Raw genomic sequence first — 12303 nt, 5'->3', positions numbered from 1 at the left:
ATTATCCATCTATTCAATCTTTCATTCATCCATTCACCCTTTCACTAATTCATCCAGCCATCCCTTCACTTACTCACTCGCCCACCTTTTCATATTAATTTTGAGCTGAGCCTTTTTGAGAAGAGGCCCATCAAGAACTTCACCCTCGCTGCAGGGGCCATTCCAGGACTCGGACAGAAGCCACCCAGGGCAGAGACAGGATCCACCACATTGGGGGACAGGAGCCATCACAAGTGGGGGGTGAGGGGGCAGGAGCCACCACATGGGGGGGAACAGGATCCACCAGGGTGGGCATAGGGGTGGGTATGCAGTATTCTAGTATCATCTGGGTCTCTTCCAGTGTGGGGGAGGGCTCCTCACCCCCTCCTGGACAAGACAACGAGAAGACAGGCTCAGTTTCCAAAATGTTAGTTTTGCCCCCCTCACCCCCCCCCCACACTGATGTACAGTACTAAGGAGATACTCCAAGAGAACTGTTTCACTGATTGTCCGCCATATTTTTTTAATCAGTGTGGGTGCGATTGTGCCATTTCTTTATTTCATTACAATATAGACTGCATGTTTGAAGAATCGAGGTTTGTTTAAGCTCTGTGAAGAGAACCACGTGCTGCCTCGGCCGGTTTTAGGATGTTTGGGGCCCTGGGCCGAAAGGGGGAATGTCTCACACCACTTGCAGATACAGGATGCATTCAGGGCTGTTTGCATCTGAATAGATGCCCCTGCTCCTAAAGCTGCACCCCCCTCCCCCCGCCTCTGAGTCACCTTCAAGCACCCCTTAACAGCTCATCAAGGGCTGAAGGTTTGAGGGTAGCAATCCCGCTGTGCCTTTCCAATGCTGCTGGTGGGTATCTGAGCTTTCCTACAGAATCGGAGTCAGTTACACCCGACCTCAACAGCATTAGCAAGAAGAGAGGTGGGGGCCAGCTGTGCAGGTTGTGCGACCTGTTAAAATTACGGACAAATGGCGTCCGTTAAAGAATCCTTCACGGACAACGGACAGACGGCCGAAATTACGGACTGTCCGTGAAATTTACGGACGGTTGGTCACCCTATTTCCAACTTTAACACTGATCCCAAAATCTAAAGCGCTTTGATATAGCTCCCCCTGAAAAGGTTCTAAACATATTCACGTGTGAAAGACATGAACTATGAGTAACGCGTGCGTAAAATGTTATTCATTAAATAATTACCATTGAAGCAAAACATTCCCACCCTTTGTAAATTGCTTTTATTAGGTCTAATGTTGCAATGCTGGTCGGCGCATTTAGTGCCACGAAGCCTCGAGGAATGCGATAAAACTTATGTTGCCCATAAATCAACCTGATGTGAATAAAAAAGCGTTTTTTTAGGCTGTGCTCTCTTCAGGTCTGCGGAGCCAATGTTATGAAAAGAAAGACACACACAAATAGAGTGAAACAAACTCGAAACATACATTATATCTTCCTTTAAGGAACGGCCGGGGGAGGGGGGTGGGGGGGGGGGGCGGGAAAGGAACGGCCAGTGGGGGGGGAGCGGGAAAGGAACGGCCAGCGGGAGGGGGGGTGGGGGGGGCGGGAAAGGAACGGCCAGTGGGAGGGGGGGGGAGCGGGAAAGGAACGGCCAGCAGGAGGGGGGGGCGGGAAAGGAACCGACAGCGGGAGGGGGGACAGGAAAGGAAAGAAACCACTCACCTGGACTTCCTCGGCCGGCGGTCAGCCGCCAAATGGCCCAAACAAACTTCGACGAGCCCAAAAAAAAGCCCCGCCCACCGCTGCATGACGTGGCCAAAAGAGAAAAATTCTCGGGAACGCCCCCGAATCTGGTCCGGCCTTGACGGACAGATCCGGCTCCCAATGGCTAGCCTCCATTTATGGAGCTAGCCAATGGGAGGAGGGGGCGAGGAGGGGGCGGATACCCGACCCAACAGAGAAACATAAGGATTTTGCTAGCGCATGCGTACTTCGTACGCATTGCCAAGCAAAGCCTAAAAAAGGAACTATAAAAAACAAGGGGGGCTGAGGGGGCTCTCCCCCCCCCCCCAAAAAATAACAAGCGGATTGAAAAAAAAGAAGAAGAAAACGGACAAAAAAAAAGATATTAAGTGCCTCTGACGATCAAGAAAAGAGCCACCCCAGCGACGTGACGTGTACGTCAACTTGAGTCAATCCAACCTTGTGACTGGTCAGATCATCATATTGTCTCCTTCCTCATCAATGAAAAAGTCAAATTTAACCCAGTTCAACCCTCCAAGCCCAAAGTTTGGAAAAGAGACATGAAGAAACTCAACCCAAACTCCTTACCGCCTAACAGTTGCAATCTCCTATTTCCCCCTTCCGGTGTTACGGACGTTCAACTCCTGACTGACCACTACCTCAATGCTATGACCACAATAATTAATGAGGCTGCACCCATGCAACTGAAAAGAGTTTCGTCCAAGATCTCCAACCCATGGTATGACGGGAGCCTCAATGAAGATAGACGGGCCATGAGAATGGCAGAGCGCACCTGGAGATCAGCCCCTTCTGCACTGCACCTAAAAACCCTGAAGAAACAGAGAAACGCCTACTTCAGGAAAATAAAACGCTCAAAAAGAGATTTCTTCAGTCTCCAGCTCGCCCAAGCAAAAAACCGCCCAAGAAAACTGTTTGAGCTAATCAGAACACAATCCAAAGAACAACCCCAGACACTCAGCATCATGGGCGTTACATCTTCCTGTGAAGACTTCTCTGCTTTCTTTAACCAAAAAACCGACAACATAAGAAGCGATCTCCTCAATGACGCAATCCTTTACTCCAACCCCCAACACACAGCATCGTCTGAACCAAAGAACAAAGCTACATGGTCATCCTTTGGCACCTACTCCGAAGAAGAAATTGGCAGACTGCTCAGCACCCTGAAACCATCCAATCACCTCATTGACCCCCTTCCTGCTAACGCTGTAAAAGACTTTAGCCCTTTGCTCCTCCCACTCTGGACTAAGATTATCAATAGCTCTCTTCAACAAGGAACTATCCCTAACGCCCTCAAAGTCGGACAAGTCACACCGCTACTAGCAGACCCCACCGATCTAAACAATTACCGTCCCATCACAAACATTCCCACTCTCGCTAAACTGCTGGAAAAATGCGTACAGCTACAACTGACTAAACACATAGACACGTTTGATCTCCTCAACCCTCATCAATCAGGCTTCCGAGCAGGGCACAGTACGGAAACTGCTATGACTCACATAGTTGACGACGCCCTCCAAATCCTTGACCAAAATGATACCTGCCTCCTCATCATTCTTGATCTCTCCTCAGCATTCGACACAGTTAAACATGAGAACCTACTCGAACTATTAAACACAAAATGGTTCGCTTCCTTTCTACACAACCGGTCACAGAGATTCAAAAGCAACAACCTGATGTCCTTGCCGGTACCTGTATCGCTAGGCGTTCCTCAAGGATCCTCCCTCTCCCCAACACTGTTCAACCTAGTTATAGAACCTCTCACTACTTTGCTACAAGCATCCAATGTACACTTTCACATGTATGCCGACGACACCCAACTTTATCTCAAAATACAATCACCCAAGGACATCATGCTTTTGAACACCACGATCAGAAACACCCAATCCTGGCTGGCCGAGAATCACCTCAAACTTAATGCGCTGAAGACTGAGTTCCTCCTGATCTCACCTCCCGCAAAAATCTCTACCGCTCAAACATGGCTTAAGCACCTAACTGCTCTAAACGTACAACCTACCTTCGTAGACTCAGCAAAAGCTTTAGGCATAACACTTGACGCCAATCTCAACATGCAGCAGCACATCAGCAAGGCAACCAAAGGGGCGAACTTCCAAATCAATACCTTGAGAAAACTTAAACCCTTCCTTCCAGCCAAAGACTTCCAAACTGCAGTACAATCTATAGTCATCCCGCACATAGAATACGGTAGCATCGCCCTCTGCGGGCTCCCCCTAACTACAACGGCACCCCTAAGAGCGTTCCTTAACGCTGCAGCGAGACTCATCACTGGCTCAAAAAAACACTCGCATATTTCCCCTGACTTTAAATCCCTGGACTGGCTACCTTTTGAAGCCAGAATACATCTGAAAATCGCCTGCATGACACACAAGGCTGTACACATGAACTCACCCGCCTACCTCACTCAAAAGCTGACAATTTCTGGTGGCTCTAGAACTACTAGAAGCACAAACAATCTTCTGCTGAAGCCTCGAAGATTTCGGAAGGAAAAAACCTATAAACGCTCCTTCTCAGGAATGGCGCCCAGGATCTGGAACTCACTCCCTCCTGAAACCAGGCTCATCTCCTCCCAAAAACTTTTTAAGAAAGAAGTAAAAGCGATCCTCATGGCTAAATACACATGATCTATTGTTCTGTATTTCTCAAGACTCCGCTCTGTACCACCCTCCTGACCCCTTGGACTATTTGTATTACTCGTATTATCAACCTACTTGATTGTATACGTTCCCTCTTTTTATATTTTTTTATATTATTGACGTACCTGTTTGGCTCTGCATACTGTACCCACACAACCTCAACTATTCCTAATCTTGTATTACTGATGCACCTGGGTGACTATGCATCCTGTACTCACATACCTCAACTATGCCTACCTTTATGCTATCTCCAAAAGCATTGTAAGCTCGCTGAAACAAGTATATGCTCCTCTTCTTGTACTTTTATATTCTTGGCGTACCTGTTTGACTATGCTCCTTGTACCTACACTACCTCAACTATGACCTACCTCTTGTAGTTTGACCTACCCATGTAACTATGCACCTTGTACCTAACTACCTCAACTATTACCTACTATTATTCTATCACCCCCTTGTCCTTTTAAAGCGCTCTGATATCTGCAAAGATCTTGTTCGCGCTATATAAAACTTTCAAAATAAAATAAATAAATAAATTATAGTAGTCCTATCTCTATTTTTCAAAACGTTTTTTGACGCTCGTTTCCGTTAAGGGCAGTGGAGAGGTGAGATAAGGATCCAATGTTTATACATAAAAAAATATAATTAAAGCGCATTGTAAATTAAAAATGTTTTTAGAAAAATGTAATCTGTAGTATTGTTTTTTAATAAATATCGATATTTTGCTTTGTTAGGCAGTTTTGAAATAATTTTTAGTAGCCTATCAGTATCATTATGTAAATTTAGATGGGACGTAAGAGGTTAGTTAACGTAAATTTTGCGGAGTAGAATCCTGCGTATGAATTGCTGCGTGGTAAAGACACATGCGAAGTAAAATTCGCGTGGTAAAGCCATGCGTGGTACAGGTAAGCGTTGTAAAATCATATATTCGTCCTTTCAGGTGCTGAGTACCTGCACTTCTTTCATTTGAAAGGGAAGTACCAGCAGTTCCCAGCACTGCAGAATTCTTTTATTGGGCGAGTAGCATCACTTCTCATTAGCAAACAGGTATTCTGGACTGGTCAGTACCTGCATTTTTCAATTAGGAAATATAGCCCCTCCTTCCCTCCGCATCAACATTCCTCTAGCTGACAAAACGAGTTCCAGTATCCCTCCGCAGCAGAGCCTCCGTTTGTCTTCACCCATACCACACTCCCAAATCTCATTAGAGAAATCCATGTCGGGTATGCAGGTTCTCTTTCTACAAAGAAAATAACCTGCCCAACCCATTCCGTTAAGCAGACTGTCCACTTGTTGGAGTAGGAGCCTTTCCCCCTCCCTACATTAGGAGAGAAGGTGCGGGCCATGACACTTACCACTTAATATGTGAAAAAAATGATGCTTTATTGAAACAGGTTGACATCACAACAAAATAACCTGGCAACTGCCTTACAAAACTTAAACCCTGCAATACTTCATTTAGAATTCCACCTGACCCCACCTTCCCACCTATGATCCATCCCCCCAATATGCCACACCCTGCAATTAACACATTACAATGTACTGCATTTAAAATGATCAAGTTCCGTTAACACTACATCCGGTGCCTGCAAGTATGACACTGTAAATACCCAAATGTCCTAAACTGAACCTTCAACTACCTGCCTACCCTTTCCCTGCACAGGGTTCACTAACTTTCAATTCCAACCAAACTTCTGCCAAACTTTGCATGCCCCCGCTAAGCACCTGTTACAAGTGACAACTTACAACATACCCCTGCACACCTGTCTCAACCAAACGGCTACATAAAAAGGGGAAAATCTTACACAACACACACCCCCTAACCATAGATCTCTGGGAAAGGAGTGCAAGGAAATATTTCACTATTACTACTCCCTGCAACCAGCCATCAGGTTACCAAACCTAAAATGGTGACAGGGAGCCCAAAACCCCTTCACTATGTATCCTTGGGCTACGCCGATGTAACCCCAAATCATCTCAAAATGGCAGTCCTCTAGACTGCACCACCCTCCCAATCTGGCCGGGGGGCAGACCTCCCTCCTGTCGGCTGCCCCCCAAGCCTTTATTGGGAAAGAGGGTGCAGACCATAACACTTACCACTTAATATGTGTAAAAAAGGCCGCTTTATTGAATCAGATGCACGTCACAACAAAATAACATTGCAACTGCCTTACAAAACTAAAACCTCGCTATACATCTGTTAGACTACCACCTGACCCCACCCCTACCATCCCCCCAACCTGTCCCACCCTGCAATTAACACATTACAATGTATTGCATTTAAAATTACTAAGTTCTATTAACCTTACATCCTATGACTGCGAGTATGAAACTAAATACCAAAAGTCTCACACTGAACCTTGAACTACCTGCCTACCGTTTCCCTGCAATGGTTCACTAACTTTCATCACCAAATAAACTTCTGCCAACCCCAGGAAAACTTTGCATGCCCCTGCCACCCAGAAAAAGGGGGTTGCACACAACCTTTTTCGGCACACCCTGTTGATGCTAGAATTCACATCTCTTACCATCTACCGATGTACACTTAGCATTCTAGCCAACACCTCTCACATCTCCAACAAATACAGATCCATACCCAATCTAGATAGGTGAGCTCTGTCTCCTAGAAGAAACTCCACTGTGTCGAACCGAACATTGGAATGACAGATCCTGCCAAAACCAACCCCCTCTACAAAAGCGAGGAATCTCGCTATTAAACTTTCTATGCACTCTATCCGCTTTAACGCACCTCTCCAAGCTCTCCGAGCACAAACTCCACCCACAGGACGAAACATCCTGCCCGCCTTTAGTTAATGAGAGCTAAGTCTTTATTCATGCTAAGCATCAACACAACCCCTTTCTCCTTACAAAGATTGTTCTCCCCCAAATGCAGCACCAATATATCTGGGCACCGTCCACCCACCCGCACACTATTCAAACAAGGGACCAGCTCTCTCCAATGCATGCCTCCTTTACGTTTCCATGTAATCTTCAACAAATGTTAATTGAAACCTAAATTCTGTCCAAAGTAACTTTGATGAGCTTGCACTTGGGCCCATTTAACAAATGAGTGCCCCACCACCCAAACGGCCATCTCCTCCGCCTCTGGCCCAGACACTGAACCTGCAATAAACAAAAAGGCAGTAAATTTCACGTAATATCATCCACCGCTCGCATTTCATCCCCCAAATTTCTCACATAACGCCTATAACACTGTGACAACCAGCGGCCTAGCCACATGATTTGATCCTGTACTCAACCCCTGTGGCCTACCCCCAACGCCGCCTCGATGAGCAAAGAGTGTGTCCCCTATTCTGAACCCATCCACCCCCAAGTGCCGCAGAGCTTTCCGGAGAAGCGCTAACAGCTGATATGCCATCACCCTTTACCCGCCTTATCCCTGAATACTGCTCCCTTGAATGCTCTGCAAAAACCCAACCATTGTGACGACCACCAAAGTGGGTAGAGGTCTGGTGCCTCCACTGCCTTCAAAATGACCAGTTTATCCTGGCCCCGCTGGTCTGTTTTTGATCGACTCAGACATATTTCCAACCTACCCTCGCACGTGACCACGTCCTCCCAAGACACCCCAACCCTTTTTTCCACAGCAGTTCCGACACCCGAAACGCTCCGAAAAACATCCACACCACCAGTATGGAAAAAAGGCAATACGGTTAGCATACAGCACATTAACTGCCACAATATTGACTTCCAGGCCTTTGCTGCCGTGCCCTGCTCCCACGCCCAACCCTCCCCGATTCTACGTCCCAGTTTGCCTGCTGATGGAGCATCGCCTGCTAACTTCCCGGCAATGGTAACCCTTAACAGACCTCTCTCAATCAGGTCTAATATTTACTGGATGACATCCTCGGCCCGCAACCACAATTTGTCCCGCTGCTGCACACCGGAACAATGGCAGCATCTTGACCTTCTTGTCCTGAAGCAATTGAACCTCCATTTTCACAGAATCAATCTCAATTCCCAAAAATGACATCTCTGTGCTAGGGTCCATCATCTTCTCCGGTGCCAATTGCACCCTGAGATCTCCCATCAGCTCTTGGAAACTTGCCAATGCGTCCTGACAGCCCGCGGAGCAGGGTAGACACACAAAGAAGAAATCGTCCAAGTAGTGTGTGACCAACTGGTGCCCTGTGCACCATAAACAGAGCCACTGCAGAAAGGTGCTGAAACATTTGAACAGTGTGCACAAGATACAACAACCCATCGGCAAAGCTTTGTCTGTGTACTACTTACCTTCAAAGTGGATACACAAGAGCTGAAAATCGTCTGGGTGGACTGGAAGCAGCAGAAACGCAGATTTCACATAGCACTTTGCCATCTGTGCCCTTGCGCCCACCGTTACCACTAGTGACATAGCCACATTAATCGAGGAATAAGACACCATGGCCACATCCTCAGCAATGAAATCATTAACTGATCCCCCTTCCGGCATTGACAAGCCCTGGGTCAGTCTGAATTGGCCCTCCTCTTTCTTGGGGACTACTCCGATTGGAAACACAATCAAATTCTCCATGGGCCAATCATAGAAGGAGCTCGCCATTCTACCTTCCCTCACCTCTTTGTCAAGTTTGTTCTGAACCGCCAGTTTCTGCTCTTTGGCTGAGCACAGAATATCTACCCACCTCCGGCCCGAGGCCCCGTGTAACCCAACCGAAAACCCCTCAAGCAAAAACCTTGCTTCCTCCCCTCGCTTGTAGCACTCCAGCCAGAACTCCAACCTGTCTATTATAACCGGATGGCCCAACCACTTGCATTCCCCTCCGAGCGCCTGTGAACTGCTGCTGCTGCCCCCCTGAATCGCCCCCGGGCTACTGCCAGTGGTTTCCTCGCTGGTGATAACCACCCCTGTCCCAAAGCAACTGACCAGGAGGTGCCGCCCTCCGCACTTTAAACACTCATGGTGGAACTTACAATTCTCTTGTGTGCACAGCCTATTATTAAAGTCCTAGCAATTTCCCCCCGAACCCCTGCTGGTTCTTACCTGTTCCACCCACCTGTCCCCAGGTGGGTCGCCCCTGAAAGGGCCGGTAAACTATGGGCAAAGCGCTCCCAGTAAAAATTGTCTTACCACCTTTTGCTGCCCTCATCGTATGTTGCCACAGGTCGATATTTAATTCTCCCGTTTTTGCTTCAGGGTCCCCCGCCAATCGTGTCCTCAACTCCTCATCATACAGGGCCCACATGTATCCCCTCGTGATTTGATCCTTCCTGATAGGATCCATATATTTAAACATAGCGACACAGCGCTCCAGGTATTTTTCACAATATACGCTTGCATAAATCAAGAAGGTCGCCGTCCAATTTTCTATCGTGAGGGACACTTTCGGCCTCTTGGCCAGCTCGTATTCCTCTTCTTTGGACCTCACCTCCGATGTAACTATTTAAGTATCTCTACATACTCCCCTTTCCATATGCGCTCTTTGGTGGTCAACATAAGGAGCGCCCCCAAAGGTTTTATGACTCCCATATAGATTCTTGAACTTCAGTACTTTACTCTCAAGGCCATCTTTCTTACCTCCTTTGTTGCCCTGGTCCTCTGTATCCTTCCCTTTGCCCAAACTACCTTCCTCCTTACTACACCCCAGGCCCCCTGCCATGAAACACTGCTTCACAACATGTATGGAGACATCTCCTGAGCCACTCTGAAGGTTGGCGCCCCAGGCGTGGGCCCAGCACACCAATGCCTAATATCAGCCCCAAATTATTTTACTCATACATGCAATTCATGTAGGTATGGGTGGAGATCTACACCAACTACTGTGCTGTCCCTCATGTGCGCAATTGTCTCCATGAGTGTAAAGAACTCTTTACATGCATGTATACATTTTAGGAGTAAATGCAGGAGTGGAAAGGGGGAGTTGCTGGTAAATGGGAAAAATCTAATGGAAAGGGATCAGGGAAAGGGACATTACGGCGAGGGTGCAGCAAGGACATGTTAATACAAAAAGAAACCTACAAAAGATTAACTCATTAGCAATTCACTACATCTACAACTGTAGTAAAACAGAAAAGTACATTTAGCTATATTGCAAACAAGCATTGGAAGAAGTCAAATACCTCACATGGCCATCACAGGTACTGCAATCGAATCATGTGCAAATCAATTGAGTGCGAGAATAACACTACCAGCATAAAGCATGACACCTACAAACAAAATAAAAAAGGTCATACAACTTTAGACATTGCAGATACCCTTATACTTCACACTGTATTTTTTTTAATTATGTGAATAAAATGAATGTTAAAAATAAACTGTAAATATTGGGGATAACCAAAGAAAGCATGTTATACAAACGGATGCATAATAGACGCACATACACAGAAATTTAAAAATATGTAAAATAATGTATTGTAGCTTTTATATAGCACTTACTGCCCATATGTGGGGTACTGAACCACTTATTTACATGAATAGTAAGCTACATCACGCGTGTGTATGGTTGGGAGACTGTTAACTTTGTTTTGAACCTATACGGGAAGCGTTTTCATATCATGAATGATTAGCACCAAGGTGTGATGACCGTGTTAAGGGATACAGCACTTAGAAGGATTGTGCGAAACAGAGGAGCATTTTATACTTTTGTGATATGCTGACAGCTCTGATTAGCTTTGCAGATTCCATTATGTCTGTAATTTAAGTTCTCGGTCTGGTGTCCTATGATAGCTGTGGCAGGAGGTCGTTCAACTCTGAGACCTTATGGCTCTGAGGGAGGTAGCAAGTATAGAGAATGAGTGAAGTGAGTTGAAGATCTGCCCTTTTGTGCTGCGTTTCAGTTCTCCTTTATGGGATTGTCATTATCAGTGTCTAGTAGTGCGATTTGCCAAAATGGACTGTGTTATGTTCATCCTTTATGTCACTGACATTATAAGATGTCATTGTTCAGAGTATGTGACTATTAGAGACATGAAGAATAGACTATGGTTAGAGCCCTCCAGTGACCAATAATGTAGTGGATTCTTTCAGTCATAGCAAACTGTCCCATTGCTATTGAGTTGTTTATTTTATCAGTGTCCCTCAAATTTCCAGGAGTGCAACATATGTTTTATACCTGTCCCTTTAAGAAAGGAAAAAGTAGCTAATTGGTGTACGATATCATATGATGATACAGAGATTGTATCAGACTGAGACAGGGAGGACCCTTTGAATCACAAAAGTTATTGTCATTAATCTATCTCCCCCTGTGAAAGTATAGGTGTGCTGTACTCCGGAGTGAAATCCTATAATCCTAGGAGTAACTATCTCCACCCTGTGGCCTGTACCCAGGAGAGAAAATCCCCTGAAGCGCAGGAGCAGCAGTCTGTGTCCTGAATCCAGGAGTTATAATCCCCTAAAGTCCAGGAGCAGATGTCTCCAGCCTGTGAATGTATAGGTGTGCTGAACCCAGAAGTGATAATCCCTAAGCCCAGGAGCAGGTATCATCGCTGTGGTGAGAGCCTGTGAGAAATTGGGTTACTGGTTGAGGGTTGATACCCTACTCCAGCAGCAACCACAATCATTGATAGGGTGAGGCACAAGCAAACCCTAAATTAATCTAGGCTCAACCCTCTGGTAGCTTGGCACAGAACAGTCAGGCTTAACTTAGAGGCAATGTGTAAAGTATTTATGCAGCATTTCAAACAGTAATAAAGTGAAAACAGAACACAAGAAAAATCCCTCACCAACGTAGAAAAATAAGTAATGATATCAACTTCTGAGTCCTTGCTCGGACATGCATGATGAAACTGCACATTTTTTAGAGAGTTTTTTAGATAGTTGTTTTGCATCACTCAAAGCCATGTTTCAGCCTCTTGATTCTTGACACTCTTATTCTTTTTAACTATACCGGATATGGACCTCGCATGTATCACGAATCCCCCGGATGATTGCTAAGTCTCTTTTCATTGATATGGAGCATCCACATTGATTTTGCCATATGTTTTTT

General features: G+C 46.0%; 1 long non-coding RNA gene across 4 annotated transcripts in view; it reads right to left on the bottom strand.

Moving 5' to 3' along the window:
• Nucleotides 1-12303, bottom strand: part of LOC144823144 (uncharacterized) — a 683784-nt gene that overhangs the window by 245124 nt on the left and 426357 nt on the right. For all 4 annotated transcript variants that reach the window (XR_013608745.1, XR_013608744.1, XR_013608743.1 and 1 more), the window contains exon 5: nt 10439-10525. This is a non-coding gene — a long non-coding RNA (uncharacterized LOC144823144). The remainder of the gene's footprint in view (nt 1-10438; nt 10526-12303) is intronic.

The sequence above is a fragment of the Lissotriton helveticus genome, chromosome 3_1 (genome assembly GCF_964261635.1).
Source record: "Lissotriton helveticus chromosome 3_1, aLisHel1.1, whole genome shotgun sequence".
Taxonomy (NCBI): domain Eukaryota; kingdom Metazoa; phylum Chordata; class Amphibia; order Caudata; family Salamandridae; genus Lissotriton; species Lissotriton helveticus.
This window is presented reverse-complemented; position numbering and strand designations above follow the sequence as displayed.